Genomic DNA, 13,026 nt, shown 5'->3' with positions numbered 1-13,026 from the left:
ACAGATTTGAATAAGTAACAGCTATTTTTAAGGGGTTAAATGCCTTTGTGCCACTGATATAACACCTGATTTACATACCTACTGATGCCGCACATGAAATCCATGTCACTCCAGCCTGGCACAAATGGGTTCTGGGCATCAAAACTGGCATCAAAGTGGGCAGAGAACCAATTTTCACACATGCGAATAAGTAACAGCTATTTTTAAGGGGTTAAATGCCTTTTTGCCACTGATATAACACCTGATTTACATACCTACTGATGCCCGACATGAAATCCATGTCACTACAGCCTGGCACAAATGGGTTCTGGGCATCTAAACTGGCATCAAAGCGGACAAATCACCCATTTTCACAGATTTGAATAAGTAACAGCTATTTTTAAGGGGTTAAATGCCTTTGTGCCACTGATATAACACCTGATTTACATACCTACTGATGCCGCACATGAAATCCATGTCACTCCAGCCTGGCACAAATGGGTTCTGGGCATCAAAACTGGCATCAAAGTGGGCAGAGAACCAATTTTCACACATGCGAATAAGTAACAGCTATTTTTAAGGGGTTAAATGCCTTTTTGCCACTGATATAACACCTGATTTACATACCTACTGATGCCCCACATGAAATCCATGTCACTCCAGCCTGGCACAAATGGGTTCTGGGCATCAGAACTGGCATCAAAGTGGGCAAATTGCACATTTTCACAGATTTGAATAAGTAACAGCTATTTTTAAGGGGTTAAATGCCTTTGTGCCACTAATCTAACACCTGATTTACATACCTACTGATGCCCCACATGAAATCCATGTCACTCCAGCCTGGCACAAATAGGTTCTGGGCATCAGAACTGGCATCAAAGTGGGCAAATCACCCATTTTCACAGATTTGAATAAGTAACAGCTATTTTTAAGGGGTTAATTAGCTTTGTGCCACTGATCTAACACCTGATTTACATACCTACTGATGCCCCACATGAAATCCATGTCACTCCAGCCTGGCACAAATGGGTTCTGGGCATCAGAACTGGCATCAAAGTGGGCAAATCGCCCATTTTCACAGATTTGAATAAGTAACAGCTATTTTTAAGGGGTTAAATGCCTTTGTGCCACTGATATAACACCTGATTTACATACCTACTGATGCCCCACATGAAATCCATGTCACTCCAGCCTGGCACAAATGGGTTCTGGGCATCAAAACTGGCATCAAAGGGGGCAAATCGCCCATTTTCACAGATTTGAATAAGTAACAGCTATTTTTAAGGGGTTAAATGCCTTTGTGCCACTGATTTAACACCTGATTTACATACCTACTGATGCCCCTCATTAAATGCATGTCAATCCAGCCTGGCACAAATGGGGTTTGGGCATGAAAACTGGCATCAAAGTACTCAAATCACCCATTTTCATAGATTTGAATAAGTAACAGCTATTTTTGAATGGTTAAATGCCTTTGTGCCACTGATATAACACCTGATTTACATACCTATTGATGCCCCACATGAAATCCATGTCACTCGAGCCTGGCACAAATGGGTTCTGGGCATCAGAACTGGCATCAAAGTAGGCAAATCGCACATTTTCACAGATTTGAATAAGTAACTGATGTTTTTAAGGGGTTAAATGCTTTTGGGCCACTGATAAGACACATAAAATACACAGATATTGATGTCCTGCATCAAACCCAGGTCCTTTCAGCCTGGCAGAAATGGGTTCTGGGCACCAGAACTGGCATCAAAGTGGGCAAACAGCCCATTTTCACAGATTTGAATAAGTAACTGTTGTTTTTAAGGGGTTAAATGCCTTTGGGCCACTGATATGACACTTACAATACACATAAAGTGATGCCCTGCATCAAACCCAGGTCCAATCAGCCTGGCCCAAATGGGTTCTGGGCACCAGACCTGGCATCAAAGTGGGCAAACAGCCCATTTTCACAGATTTGAATAAGTAACTGATGTTTTTAAGGGGTTAAATGCCTTTGAGCCACTGATACCACATTGCATATGTCAGGAAACAGGAAGAAGTCCTGATTACTTCAATTACACATACAGCGCTCTGAGCTGCAATTTCCTCTGCCTGCCCACACAAGGCTGGAATTCTAAGCCACTCTTTCTCCCTCCCCCCGCTATACAGCCGTAATGTACGACGAGCCTGCCAGCGTCATTGAAGAATTTATATGGCCCTGTGCTGCTGTCACGATGATGCCAAAAAATGTCTTATTGTGAGTGTAGTTTCAGAAGGACATGGCTAACTACACACACACACTCACAATGCAGCTGCGACCCCTTTCTCTTCCCCCCACCCCTCAGCTTCACTCCTACCCGAAACAAAGCCTATGATAGAGACTGGGCAACCTGATACTAATGGTGGGCAGGGTGTGGCTTTAAACTGCAGGTGACCAATCCGGCAAAGCCACCCGTTGTCCCTCCCCTCTCACTCAGGAATGCCTTTGTCTGAGACCTTGGAATAAGGTAAAGAACTGTCCGATCAGTGCATATCATTAACCAGCCCTTTAGTGATGTCACAAGCTCAGAAGTATAAGTCACTATACTCTTAGACCAGCCATCAGTCTTGGTCGGGAAGCGATCTACCACAGCTTGGCAAAGCTGTTCCATGCATCTGGATGTATTTATCCTCCTAAGGCTCCTTTCACACTAGCGTCGTTTTGGAGAAAAAACGCATTCTGCAAAGTTGTCTGCAGGATGCGTTTTTTCCCCATAAACTAACATTACCGACGTATTGCCACACGTCGCAACCGTCGTGCGACGGTTGTGCCGTGTTTTGGCGGATCGCCGGCACAAAAAAACGTTCAAAGTAACTTTTTTTGTGCGTTGTGTCCGCCATTTTCGGCCGCGCATTCGTGGCCGAAGCCACGCCCCTCCTCGCCGCAACTCACAATGGGGCAGCGGATGCGTGGAAAAAATGCATCCGCTGCCCCCGTTGTGCGGCGCTTCCACAGCATGCGTCGGTACCTGGGCCCGACGCTCTGCGACGGGCCGAGCCCGACGCTAATGTGAAAGTAGCCTAAGCCACAGGCCAGCCAAGATGATACCATGACATAACCTGTAAGTTCTCTTTTCAACGTTAATCCTTTTTTATTTTGTAATCTGTAATGTACCGTATTTTCCGGTGTATAAGACGAATTTTTAACCCCTGCAAAGCATCTCAAAAGTCGGGGGTCGTCTTCTATGCCGGGTACGGCATGTGCAGGGATCTGTCCTGTATGGTTCCCAGGATCTAAAGGAGAGTAGACTCTCCTTCAGGCCCTGGGATCCATATTCATGTAAAAAAAAAGAATAAAAATAAAAAATATGGGATATACTTACCCTCTGACGGCCCGCGGCTCTCAGCGGCGCAAGAGGCTGCCTCCGTTCCTAAGGATGCATTGAACGAAGGACCTTTGATGACGTCGCGGTCGCGTGACCGGTCGGGCGACCGTGACGTCACCGAAGGTCCTTCGATCAATGCATCCTTAGGATTGGAGGCCGGCCCTTGCACCGATGAGAGCCGCGGGCCGTCGATGGGTAAGTGTATCCCATATTTTTTATTTTTATTCTTTTTTTTTAACATGAATATGGATCCCAGGGCCTGAAGGAGAGTCTACTCTCCTTTAGATCCTGGGAACCATACAGGACAGATCCCTGCACATGCCGGACCCGGCATAGAAGACGACCCCCGACTTTTGAGATGCTTTGCAGGGGTTAAAAAGTCGTCTTATACGCCGGAAAATACGGTACATTACAGATTACAAAATAAAAAAGGATTAACGTTGAAAAGAGAACTTACAGGTTATGTCATGGTATCATCTTGGCTGGCCTGTGGCTTAGGCTACTTTCACATTAGCGTCGGGCTCGGCCCGTCGCAGAGCGTCGGGCCCAGGTACCGACGCATGCTGTGGAAGCGCCGCACAACGGGGGCAGCGGATGCATTTTTTCCACGCATCCGCTGCCCCATTGTGAGTTGCGGCGAGGAGGGGCGTGGCTTCGGCCACGAATGCGCGGCCGAAAATGGCGGACACAACGCACAAAAAAAGTTACTTTAAACGTTTTTTTGTGCCGGCGATCCGCCAAAACACGGCACAACCGTCGCACGACGGTTGCGACGTGTGGCAATACGTCGGTAATGTTAGTTTATGGGGAAAAAACGCATCCTGCAGACAACTTTGCAGAATGCGTTTTTTCTCCAAAACGACGCTAGTGTGAAAGGAGCCTTAGGAGGATAAATACATCCAGATGCATGGAACAGCTTTGCCAAGCTGTGGTAGATCGCTTCCCGACCAAGACTGATGGCTGGTCTAAGAGTATAGTGACTTATACTTCTGAGCTTGTGACATCACTAAAGGGCTGGTTAATGATATGCACTGATCGGACAGTTCTTTACCTTATTCCAAGGTCTCAGACAAAGGCATTCCTGAGTGAGAGGGGAGGGACAACGGGTGGCTTTGCCGGATTGGTCACCTGCAGTTTAAAGCCACACCCTGCCCACCATTAGTATCAGGTTGCCCAGTCTCTATCATAGGCTTTGTTTCGGGTAGGAGTGAAGCTGAGGGGTGGGGGGAAGAGAAAGGGGTCGCAGCTGCATTGTGAGTGTGTGTGTGTAGTTAGCCATGTCCTTCTGAAACTACACTCACAATAAGACATTTTTTGGCATCATCGTGACAGCAGCACAGGGCCATATAAATTCTTCAATGACGCTGGCAGGCTCGTCGTACATTACGGCTGTATAGCGGGGGGAGGGAGAAAGAGTGGCTTAGAATTCCAGCCTTGTGTGGGCAGGCAGAGGAAATTGCAGCTCAGAGCGCTTTATGTGTAATTGAAGTAATCAGGACTTCTTCCTGTTTCCTGACATATGCACTGTGGTATCAGTGGCTCAAAGGCATTTAACTCCCTTAAAAATATCAGTTACTTATTCAAATCTGTGAAAATGGGCTGTTTGCCCACTTTGATGACAGTTCTGGTGCCCAGAACCCATTTGGGCCAGGCTGAAGGGACCTGGGTTTGATGCAGGGTATCACTGTCTGTGAATTTTACGTGTTGTATCAGTGGCCCAAAGGCATTTAACCCCTTAAAAACATCAGTTACTTATTCAAATCTGTGGAAATGGGCTGTTTGCCCACTTTGATGCCAGTTCTGGTGCCCAGAACCCATTTGGGCCAGGCTGAAGGGACCTGGGTTTGATGCAGGGCAACACTGTCTATGTATTTTAAGTGTCGTATCAGTGGCCCAAAGGCATTTAACCCCTTAAAAGCATCAGTTACTTATTCAAATCTGTGAAAATGGGCTGTTTGCCCACTTTGATGCCAGGTCTGGTGCCCAGAACCCATTTGGGCCAGGCTGATTGGACCTGGGTTTGATGCAGGGCATCACTTTATGTGTATTGTAAGTGTCATATCAGTGGCCCAAAGGCATTTAACCCCTTAAAAACATCAGTTACTTATTCAAATCTGTGAAAATGGGCTGTTTGCCCACTTTGATGCCAGTTCTGGTGCCCAGAACCCATTTCTGCCAGGCTGAAAGGACCTGGGTTTGATGCAGGACATCAATATCTGTGTATTTTATGTGTCTTATCAGTGGCCCAAAAGCATTTAACCCCTTAAAAACATCACTTACTTATTCAAATCTGTGAAAATGTGCGATTTGCCCTCTTTGATGCCAGTTCTGATGCCCAGAACCCATTTGTGCCAGGCTCGAGTGACATGGATTTCATGTGGGGCATCAATAGGTATGTAAATCAGGTGTTATATCAGTGGCACAAAGGCATTTAACCCCTTAAAAATAGCTGTTACTTATTCAAATCTATGAAAATGGGTGATTTGAGTACTTTGATGCCAGTTTTCATGCCCAAACCCCATTTGTGCCAGGCTGGATTGACATGCATTTAATGAGGGGCATCAGTAGGTATGTAAATCAGGTGTTAAATCAGTGGCACAAAGGCATTTAACCCCTTAAAAATAGCTGTTACTTATTCAAATCTGTGAAAATGGGCGATTTGCCCCCTTTGATGCCAGTTTTGATGCCCAGAACCCATTTGTGCCAGGTTGGAGTGACATGGATTTCATGTGGGGCATCAGTAGGTATGTAAATCAGGTGTTAGATCAGTGGCACAAAGCTATTTAACCCCTTAAAAATAGCTGTTACTTATTCAAATCTATGAAAATTGGTGATTTGAGTACTTTGATGCCAGTTTTGATGCCCAGAACCCATTTGTGCCAGGCTGAAGTGATTTGACTTTGATGTGGGGCATCACTAGGTATGTAAATCAGGTGTTAGATTAGTGGCACAAAGGCATTTAACCCCTTAAAAATTGCTGTTACTTATTCAAATCTGTGAAAATGTTCGATTTGCCCACTTTGATGCCAGTTCTGATGCCCAGAACCCATTTGTGCCAGGCTGCAGTGACATGGATTTCATGTGGGGCATCAGTAGGTATGTAAATCAGGTGTTAGATCAGTGGCACAAAGCTATTTAACCCCTTAAAAATAGCTGTTACTTATTCAAATCTGTGAAAATGGGCGATTTGCCCCCTTTGATGCCAGTTTTGATGCCCAGAACCCATTTGTGCCAGGCTGCAGTGACATGGATTTCATGTGGGGCATCAGTAGGTATGTAAATCAGGTGTTATATCAGTGGCACAAAGGCATTTAACCCCTTAAAAATAGCTGTTACTTATTCAAATCTGTGAAAATGGGCGATTTGCCCCCTTTGATGCCAGTTCTGATGCCCAGAACCCATTTGTGCCAGGCTGCAGTGACATGGATTTCATGTGGGGCATCAGTAGGTATGTAAATCAGGTGTTATATCAGTGGCACAAAGGCATTTAACCCCTTAAAAATAGCTGTTACTTATTCAAATCTGTGAAAATGTGCAATTTGCCCACTTTGATGCCAGTTCTGATGCCCAGAACCCATTTGTGCCAGGCTGGAGTGATATGGATTTCATGTGGGGCATCAGTAGGTATGTAAATCAGGTGTTAGATCAGTGGCACAAAGCTAATTAACCCCTTAAAAATAGCTGTTACTTATTCAAATCTGTGAAAATGGGTGATTTGCCCACTTTGATGCCAGTTCTGATGCCCAGAACCCATTTGTGCCAGGCTGCAGTGACATGGATTTCATGTGGGGCATCAGTAGGTATGTAAATCAGGTGTTAGATCAGTGGCACAAAGCTATTTAACCCCTTAAAAATAGCTGTTACTTATTCAAATCTGTGAAAATGGACGATTTGCCCCCTTTGATGCCAGTTTTGATGCCCAGAACCCATTTGTGCCAGGCTGCAGTGACATGGATTTCATGTGGGGCATCAGTAGGTATGTAAATCAGGTGTTATATCAGTGGCACAAAGGCATTTAACCCCTCAAAAATAGCTGTTACTTATTCAAATCTATGAAAATTGGTGATTTGAGTACTTTGATGCCAGTTTTCATGCCCAGAACCCATTTGTGCCAGGCTGAAGTGATTTGACTTTGATGTGGGGCATCAGTAGGTATGTAAATCATGTGTTAGATTAGTGGCACAAAGGCATTTAACCCCTTAAAAATTGCTGTTACTTATTCAAATCTGTGAAAATGTTCGATTTGCCCAGTTTGATGCCAGTTCTGATGCCCAGAACCCATTTGTGCCAGGCTGCAGTGACATGGATTTCATGTGGGGCATCAGTAGGTATGTAAATCAGGTGTTAGATCAGTGGCACAAAGCTATTTAACCCCTTAAAAATAGCTGTTACTTATTCAAATCTGTGAAAATGGGCGATTTGCCCCCTTCGATGCCAGTTTTGATGCCCAGAACCCATTTGTGCCAGGCTGGAGTGACATGGATTTCATGTGGGGCATCAGTAGGTATGTAAATCAGGTGTTATATCAGTGGCACAAAGGCATTTAACCCCTTAAAAATAGCTGTTACTTATTCAAATCTGTGAAAATGGGTGATTTGCCCACTTTGATGCCAGTTCTGATGCCCAGAACCCATTTGTGCCAGGCTGGAGTGACATGGATTTCATGTGGGGCATCAGTAGGTATGTAAATCAGGTGTTATATCAGTGGCACAAAGGCATTTAACCCCTCAAAAATAGCTGTTACTTATTCAAATCTATGAAAATTGGTGATTTGAGTACTTTGATGCCAGTTTTGATGCCCAGAACCCATTTGTGCCAGGCTGAAGTGATTTGACTTTGATGTGGGGCATCACTAGGTATGTAAATCAGGTGTTAGATTAGTGGCACAAAGGCATTTAACCCCTTAAAAATTGCTGTCACTTATTCAAATCTGTGAAAATGTACGATTTGCCCACTTTGATGCCAGTTCTGATGCCCAGAACCCATTTGTGCCAGGCTGCAGTGACATGGATTTCATGTGGGGCATCAGTAGGTATGTAAATCAGGTGTTAGATCAGTGGCACAAAGGCATTTAACCCCTTAAAAATAGCTGTTACTTATTCAAATCTGTGAAAATGGGCGATTTGCCCCCTTTGATGCCAGTTCTGATGCCCAGAACCCATTTGTGCCAGGCTGCAGTGACATGGATTTCATGTGGGGCATCAGTAGGTATGTAAATCAGGTGTTAGATCAGTGGCACAAAGGCATTTAACCCCTCAAAAATAGCTGTTACTTATTCAAATCTGTGAAAATGTACGATTTGCCCACTTTGATGCCAGTTCTGATGCCCAGAACCCATTTGTGCCAGGCTGGAGTGACATGGATTTTATGTGGGGCATCAGTAGGTATGTAAATCAGGTGTTATATCAGTGGCACAAAGGCATCTAACCCCCTCAAAATAGCTGTTACTTATTCAAATCTGTGAAAATGGGTGATTTGTCCGCTTTGATGCCAGTTTAGATGCCCAGAACCCATTTGTGCCAGGCTGGAGTGACATGGATTTCATGTGCGGCATCAGTAGGTATGTAAATCAGGTGTTAGATTAGTGGCACAAAGCTATTTAACCCCTTAAAAATAGCTGTTACTTTTTCAAATCTGTGAAAATGGGTGATTTGAGTACTTTGATGCCAGTTTTGATGCCCAGAACCCATTTGTGCCAGGCTGTATTGACATGCATTTCATGTAGGGCATCATTAGGTATGTTAATCAGGTGTTAGATTAGTGGCACAAAGGCATTTAACCCCTTAAAAATAGCTGTTACTTATTCAAATCTGTGAAAATGGGCGATTTGCCCACTTTGATGCCAGTTCTGATGCCCAGAACCCATTTGTGCCAGGCTGGAGTGACATGGATTTCATGTGGGGCATCAGTAGGTATGTAAATCAGGTGTTAGATCAGTGGCACAAAGGCATTTAACCCCTTAAAAATAGCTGTTACTTATTCAAATCTGTGAAAATGGGTGATTTGCCCACTTTGATGCCAGTTCTGATGCCCAGAAACCATTTGTGCCAGGCTGGAGTGACATTGATTTCATGTGGGGCATCAGTAGGTATGTAAATCAGGTGTTAGATTAGTGGCACAAAGGCATTTAACCCCTTAAAAATAGCTGTTACTTATTCGCATGTGTGAAAATTGGTTCTCTGCCCTCTTTGATGCCAGTTTTGATGCCCAGAACCCATTTGTGCCAGGCTGGAGTGACATGGATTTCATGTGGGGCATCAGTAAATATGTAAATCAGGTGTTAAATCAGTGGCACAAAGGCATTTAACCCCTTCAATACCATACCTCAGTGCCCACTTTGATGCTCATTTTTGTGCCAGCCTTCTAAATTTTGTATCTGTTTTTAAGTGTATTCACAAAAGGACACATGACCGCATATTATTACATACTCAGAATGGTTTATTTTTATACCAAAACCTGAAAAAAACAGAAAATAAAAAATAGCCGAATAAGAAACTGCTGAATAAGAAACCAACTTCAGCCCGAATAAGAAACTGAACGAATAAGAAACCAACTTCAGCATCGTCCCCATGACTGGCTGCAGTGTGCGAACCTGCGCTCTACCTGGGGTATATATAACATACAGGTGCTTCTCGCAGGAGACGCTTCTGGCGTTGTCTATTGGTCATGAGTGGCCTGACACAAGGAATGTGACACTTGTAGCCCATGTCCTGGATACATCTGTGTGTGGTGGTTCTTGAAGCAATGACTCCAGCAGCAGCTCACTCCTTGTGATTCTCCCCCAAAATTTTTAATAGCCTTTTCTTAGCAATCCTTTCAAGGCTGTGGTTATCCCGGTTGCTTGTGCACCTTTTTCTACCACACTTTTTCATTCCACTCAACTTTCCATTAATATGCTTGGATACAGCACTCTGAACAGCCAGCTTCTTTAGCAATGACCTTTTGTGGCTTATCCTCCTTGTGGAGTGTGTCAATGACTGCCTTCTGGACATCTGTCAAGTCAGCAGTCTTCCCCATGATTGTGGAACCTACTGAAACAGACGAAGGGACCTTTTTAATCTCTTAGGAAGCCTTTGCAGGTGTTTGTTAATTATTCTAATTTACCGAGATAATGACTTTTGGGTTTTCATTGGCTATAAGCCATAATCAACATTAGCAGAAATATACACGTGAGATAGATCACCTGTTTGTAATGACTCATATATAATATAGGAGTTTCACTTTTTGTATTGAAGAACTAAAATAAATGAACTTTTTGATGATATTCTCATTTTTTAAGAAGCACTGGTAGGATCTGCAGATTCAGCTAAAGAGAGAGCCTGCAGCCTGTGAGGGTTCAGACACAAGATTAAAGGGGTTCTTCTTTTATGGCCAAATTCAGTATTTTACCTCAGTATTTGTAAGCCAAAACCAGGAGTGGGTGATAAATACAGAAGGGGTGACGTGTCTCTATTATACTTTTCCTCTGACTGTTCCACCCCTGGTTTTGGCTTTAAAATATTGAGGTAAAATACTGACCTAACACCGTATTTGTGAACATGGCCTATTTGTGATAATTTACTTATGGGGTGGAAGTCAAACCACTGGACCAACACTGGTCGACAAGTTGAACCTTTATTCCCGATCAGGCATTTTCCATAGTATAAAATGGCACGGTAGGCTTGGCGCCCGACTGCCCCTCTGTTCATTCCCTATGGGGCCAAGCGCAGCGATCCGCAGCTTTGGGGCTGATTCTCACGTCAGTTATTTTTCTTGTACAGTCCCAGTTTCATCAGTGTTTTTTGATCAGAGTCATCAGAATTTGCTCAGACTGTCAGTCAGGTTTTATCATCAGTTTTTCTTGGAAGTAAAAGAAATTGTTGAGTGTTTCTCAAGCTATCATGAAACATCCTAGTGCCATCCAATTTATTTCACGGACCCACAGACTTGCATTGATGCGTTTGATGTGAGACTCTGATGAAAATTGGTCATGTCTCCGTGCTTGTGTGCTGACAATTCTGTCCACCAGAATATACGGACACGTGAATGGCCCTGTAGGCTGTAATGGAGGTGTTCTGTGAAAAATAGGGATAGAACTTCTTGATGAAAAACAGTCGGCTTCAGAGTAGTGCCCCATGCCGCATGCGCTGCTGGTCCCCGAAGTTATTTTGGCTAATCTCTTCTCATATACCTCGAAATTGAAGCCAGTGAAGTATCCACGAAATATGATCAACCCCGGTAAAAACTGGTTATGGTCTGTGGTAATCTGTCCCTTTAAGGCTCTCCAGGATATTCCTGAAGGGTCGTGTTCATATGTTTTTTGCAGACCAAGTGGATGGCCAAAGACAAATCATTTTTGTTTTTTATCCCGGTCACGGATCAAACTCACTCAAGTCTATGGGTCTGTGAAAACCTCGGACAGCACACAGATGGCATCATAGATGCTTCTGCGTGCAATTTTTTCAAGGTCTGTTTGGAAGGAGAAGCTTCAGATGTCTCCATCAGGTTTTTTTTTATTGCATACAAGAAAAACTTATGAATCACTGATGGTAAAAGCTAAAATGTTGACTAAACTCTGAAGAACATTTTTCTTTTCCTTGTGTGTAGGAGGAAAATGATTGATGTCTGACTGAGGCCTTACTGAACTGAGCATGGCATTGCTGCAGAGACGGGCTCCCAAGATCATCGAGGCCAAGTGGTCACCTTGGTATGCTTATCTTATGTATTCAGTATGACTTCATTCATCGGGACCGGTGTTATCTCTCACTATATTACGATATATATTTTCTCATGGGGAGCGCAGTGGAAAGTCTGCACTATGCCTACTCGCACCATTCCTCCACTGCGATGGGACAGCCTAGCATTGGTGACGTCAGTGATGCATTCATCCCCGCGCTCCATGTTGGTGCTGGAAGATGAGGTTCAGACTTTTTACTGCACGACTGCAGCTGCATATTTTTTAGATAAGCTGTATGGTCACTATGGCCTTCAGACATCAGGGGTTATTTTTATGTACACGAAAAATGGACCGAGTTTCATCAGTGATTTTCATAAGTTTTTTTTATCACTGATAAGGAAAAAAAAGTTTCACCAACATCTCATTAGTCATTGAAAATTTGTCAGCACACAGATGGCATCAGATTTTTTTCTCTGACCCATACACATGAATTGCTGATTTTAATCTGTTGCTTAGATCAGAATCGGACAGGTCACCGTGAGTTTGCATGGACCGTTTGGTCCGGAGAAAAAATCTGACATGTGAATGGCCCTGTAGACTGTCATAAGTACAAATGCCATCTGTGAAAAAAAAGGATAGAACTCATACATGAAAAAGTGATGTGTGAATAAGGACTAATAGTATGTACACAAGTCTTTCTCTGCCAGATTCTGCTAAAAAAAAGGCCTGAAAAAGCGCACGTCTCCATACTGCCCCATGATCCTGCACCAAATGTCTTCATCCTGCCCTATCTATCTCCATCCTGTCCCATGTCTTCATCCTGCCCATGATCCTGCACCACGTGTCTGCATCCTGCACCATGATATAGAAAATGCAAAGCACAGCCGAGGGGGGAGGTGCACAGTCGATAGGTGCCCATAGGTGGACACCGCGGAGTTTGGTCTCTCCTGTGCGCTGATTTGCGTCATAGCTCTTTAGCTATAAGGGTTTTCTCCCCTCCCCTTGGCTTAACCCTTTTCATTAGATATCTCCAATTTG

Source organism: Ranitomeya imitator, chromosome 2 (genome assembly GCF_032444005.1).
Source record: "Ranitomeya imitator isolate aRanImi1 chromosome 2, aRanImi1.pri, whole genome shotgun sequence".
Taxonomy (NCBI): domain Eukaryota; kingdom Metazoa; phylum Chordata; class Amphibia; order Anura; family Dendrobatidae; genus Ranitomeya; species Ranitomeya imitator.
The sequence above is the reverse complement of the archived record's forward strand: the minus strand, read 5'-3'. Positions refer to the sequence as shown.